This window comes from Miscanthus floridulus, chromosome 19 (genome assembly GCF_019320115.1).
Source record: "Miscanthus floridulus cultivar M001 chromosome 19, ASM1932011v1, whole genome shotgun sequence".
NCBI classification, from domain to species: Eukaryota; Viridiplantae; Streptophyta; class Magnoliopsida; order Poales; family Poaceae; genus Miscanthus; species Miscanthus floridulus.
Window position 1 is genome coordinate 57,708,707 of NC_089598.1, and position 4,872 is coordinate 57,713,578.

Genomic DNA, 4,872 nt, shown 5'->3' on the forward strand with positions numbered 1-4,872 from the left:
AGAAGTCTCCCCAACCGAAGGCCAAAAATAGCCTTCATGTCCTGCATTGTCAATGTCATCTCGCCACAAGGTAGGTAGAACGTGTGGGTCTCAGGCCTCCACCTGTTATAAGAATAGAACGACTATTAGTTGCCTCAAATTTGTTATAAGAAAGTTTACGTGCAAAGAATGCACTCGCACCTATCTACAGCTGTAGTAAGTAGTGTAGGGTCAAGAGGCGGAAGACCATGGTTGACAACACGGATAAGCTCGAGGAAGCCGGCATGCTGTATGTACGGCGCATAATGCTCATCCCACTGGTGCGCCCTGGTGTGCATGCGGGGCCTCAAAGTAGGCAAGGCCACCTCTGTGTCATTGTCACTCAAGATGTGTGCTCGGTGCTAGTCGTCGTACTTGAGGACATCAACACTAACGATACATCCACGCCGACACGAGTACCAGTTTCTGGTCCTATTACTCACGCCCGTACTCGTCACATTAATCATCAAGTAAGTTCACTCTTGAGTTCCTGTCCATCATATTTAGACCATGGAGATGCGTGCACTCTTGTTTTGGTTAGGAACTAGGGAGAGGACCGAAAGGGACAAGGATTCGTGGAGGCTGAATTCGGACTCCAGGATAGCTCCAACTTGTGATGGTCACCACGGTCGCATACGGACTCGGATTGGGGCGTTCAAGTACTTCATGGAATCCTTATGAAGTCTATTTTCATATGGATCTGGAATCAAGTCCATATCTATTTTAAGGCGGCCGCAATGACTGAATTAATACTGAGAGCTTGTCTGTCCAAAGGTGCTGCGTCACCTTAGTTTGGTCCAATGGGCCGTGTATCAAGTTGGGTCCATTAGGGACACGTCCTAGGATTGGAGAATGACCCCAACACCCCCCTGGTCGTCCTTCCACCTTCATATACTCCTTAGCCGCCACCAAGAATAGTCAGGTTTTGTTTAGATCAAGTTTAGCTCTCGCTACTTGCTTGTAAGCGCGCGTGCTGGATCAGCCGCTCGTCTTCTTGTCATCAGAACCCCACCTTAATTGAGATTGAGTTTGAAACCTTCATCTACATCTAGTAATTCAGTACTTGCTATACTTATTCTTGCTAGTTCTTCGATTGCTTGTAGGACGAGTGCCCTAGTGGTCGGGTGACGCGCTCCACAAGATCGTGGCAGCCATTGGAGGTGGTGTATCGGTTGCTAAGGCGCAGCTCAGAAGGCTATAGTCGGGCCGTGAACATCGTCTCCACCCATCAATCGAGTTATCCCACACCTCTCATCAAAAGATCAGAAACAAACCCTAGCGGGTTCATATCAGTTGGTAATCAGAGCAAGGTTTATCGGTAAGAGTCTTCCAATCCTTTCGTTGTTCTAATTTTTCCTATAGTCCAGAAAAGCAAAAAAATATAGTAGATTAGTTTTACCCATGATCCTATAAACCCTTTGAGCCTTTGCTAGCACTGCTTAGTTAGGGCTTGTTGCGTTGTCGGCTACATCGGTTGTGTTGAGTTGCTGGTCTTAGTTTTTGTCCTTTAGAGTTTCGAGTTCTTGTCATGTTCTAGTCACAGCCGTGTGCTAACATATAAACCTTCTGTTGGCTGAATCCAAATACATCCTTGTGTTCAAGACCGAGTAGGAATCTGAGTTTGAGACCGAATCCCACGTGGTGTTGAGTTCGAGTTGGAATCAGTTTTTAGTCCGAATTGACAGCGGCCTAGTTGCTGTTGTGAGACCGAATCTGAGTACATCTTTGTGCAGCAGTAGTTCTACTTATACTCCAACTCTCCATGACCTGCATATACATTTTGGTTTGGTTTTTACTCTAGAGAGAGAGAGAGAGAAAAAAGGGGGCTATTTGTTGTTCTTCTCCATTGTTTCCGGTGGTGTGTTGTGACCACCTTTGTGCCCAGGCTCGCGTCTCTAGCACAGTCTAGGCTAGGACCAGCACAGTACCATCGTTGAACGATTATTCAGCTTGCTTCTGTGACTAACGTGGTGCTAGTATTTCCTTGCTTCAGCCCACCTATAGCTCCACATATTTTGACTACAGTTTGACAGGTGTTGTTGTTGCGGCACCAATACACTTCATTCCACGGTTGCAGACTTGTTGGTTGTTGTTCCCTCCTATTGAGCAAGGTAAGAATTGGTAAGAGCTTTTGTAACAGGTTGAGAGTGAGCGCCTTGCAGTAGCTACATCCTAATAGCTATAGGGCTTTTATTTCTTCACCTATTTTTCTTGTTGCCCTTGTCTTTTAAACCATGTTAGGATCAGAGGATGTTAACAAGAGGCCACAATCTCCTCGCACCAAGGGCATCATTCAACATTTTACAAGGTAAGTGCAGCAGCATACAGAAGGACTTGATCAAGATTTACAGGTGACCAATGACAAGATTGGGCAACTGGAGGCCACCCAACTTGCCTCCACCACCAAGCTTACAGGATTGGAGGCATCTATTGCCCGTATGGACAGAAGCCTTGTTGCTCTTCTGAAGCGTTTTGATGACTTCCACACGAAAGACAAAGAGCAGCATAATGAAGACAACAAGGACGAAGAGCGATTCGAAGATAATTATGATGATGATTATACTGCTGATACTGAACATGATGCTCATGACACTCGTGACCAGCGTCGCCTATGCCATAATCGTAGAGGTATGGGTAGTCACCGCCGACATGAGGTACCCAATAATAATGATGCTTTCAATAAGATAAAATTTAAGATACCTCCTTTTGATGGTAAATATGATCCTGATGCATACATTACTTGGGAAATTGCTGTTGATCAAAAGTTTGCATGTTATGAATTTCCTGAGAATACACGTGTTAGGGCTGCTACTAGTGAGTTTACTGATTTTTGCTACTGTTTGGTGGTTAGAGTATGGCAAGAAAAATCCTAATAACATACCACGAACTTGGAATGCTTTGAAACGAATCATGAGGGCTAGATTTGTTCCTTCTTACTATGCACATGATTTGTTAAATAAATTGCAACAACTAAGACAGGGTGCTAAAAGTGTAGAAGAATATTATCAAGAATTGCAAATGGGTATGTTGCGTTGTAATTTAGATGAGGATGAGGAACCTGCTATGGCAAGATTTTTGGGTGGGTTAAATCGTGAAATCCAGGACATCCTTGATTATAAAGAATACACTAATGTAACATGTTTGTTTCATCTTGCTTGTAAAGCTGAAAGGGAAGTGCAGGGGCGACGTGCCAGTGCCAAGAATAATATTTCTGCAGGGAAAACTAATTCATGGCAGCCCTGCATGACTACTACTCCAACCACATGTGCTCCTATGCCAACATCCAGCGACAAACCTCGTGCTACTTCCGCAAATTCAGTGGCAAAGACGACCCAGAAGCCTGCTGCGAGTGCTTCATCGATGGCATCTACAGGTAGAACAAGAGACGTTCAGTGTCACCGGTGCAAGGGATATGGACATGTGATGCATGACTGTCCAAGCAAGCATGTTATGGTCGTCAAAGATGATGGTGAGTATTCCTCTGCTAGTGATTTTGATGAAGATACACTTGCTTTGCTTGCTGCTGACCATATAGGAAGTGAGGAACAACCAGAAGAGCAGATTGGAGCAGAGGATGCAGATCATTATGAGAGCCTCATTGTGCAGCGTGTGCTTAGCGCACAAATGGAGAAGGCAGAGCAAAATCAGCGACATACACTGTTCCAAACAAAGTGTGTCATTAAAGAGCGTTCGTGCCGTTTGATAATTGATGGAGGTAGCTATAACAACTTGGCTAGCAGCGATATGGTAGAGAAGCTTGCACTTACAACCAAACCGCACCCACATCCATATCACATTCGATGGCTCAACAATAGTGGTAAGGTTAAGGTAACGAGATTGGTACGAATTCATTTTGCTATTGGATCATATCATGATGTTGTTGACTGTGATGTTGTGCCTATGGAAGCTTGTCATATTCTGCTAGGTAGACCATGGCAATTTGATACAGATTGTATGCATCATGGTAGATCAAATATGTATTCTCTCATACACCATGATAAGAAAATTGTTTTGCTCCCTATGTCTCCTGAAGCCATTGTGCGTGATGATGTTGCTAAAGCTAAGAAAACTAAATCTGAGATCGATAAAAATGTCAAATCTATTAGTAGTAACAAAGATGAGATAAGATTGAAAGGACATTGCTTGCTTGCTACTAAATCTGATATTAATGAATTGGTTGCTTCCACTTATGTTGCCTATGCTTTGGTATGCAAGGGTGCTTTGATTTCAGTTCACGATGTGCAGCATTCTTTGCCCCCTGCTGTTGCTAACATTTTACAGGAGTTTTCGGATATTTTTCCAAGTGAGATACTAGCGGGGCTGCCACCAATACGAGGGATTGAGCACCAAATTGATCTTATTCCTAGTGCATCTTTGCCAAACCGTGCGCCATACAGGACTAATCCAGAAGAAACGAAGGAAATTCAACGACAAGTGCAAGAACTACTCGACAAAGGTTATGTGCGTGAGTCCCTTAGTCCTTGTGTTGTTCCTATCATTTTAGTGCCTAAGAAAGATGGAATATGGCGTATGTGTGTTGATTGTAGAGCTATTAATAATATCACCATTCGATATCGACACCCTATTCCACGATTGGATGATATGCTTGATGAACTGAGTGGTGCTAATGTGTTTTCCAAAGTTGATTTGCGAAGTGGGTACCACCAGATTCGTATGAAATTGGGAGATGAATGGAAAACTGCTTTCAAAACTAAATTTGGTTTATATGAGTGGTTAGTCATGCCTTTTGGGTTAACTAATGCACCTAGTACCTTCATGAGGTTAATGAACGAGGTTTTGCGTGCTTTCATTGGAAAATTTGTTGTAGTCTACTTTGATGATATATTGATTTAT

General features: G+C 43.5%; 1 pseudogene; it reads left to right on the forward strand.

The window, feature by feature from the left end:
* The first annotated feature begins 2,648 nt into the window (after positions 1 to 2,648).
* Positions 2,649 to 3,942, forward strand: LOC136528323 (uncharacterized; annotated as a pseudogene).
* The last annotated feature ends 930 nt before the right edge of the window (positions 3,943 to 4,872 follow it).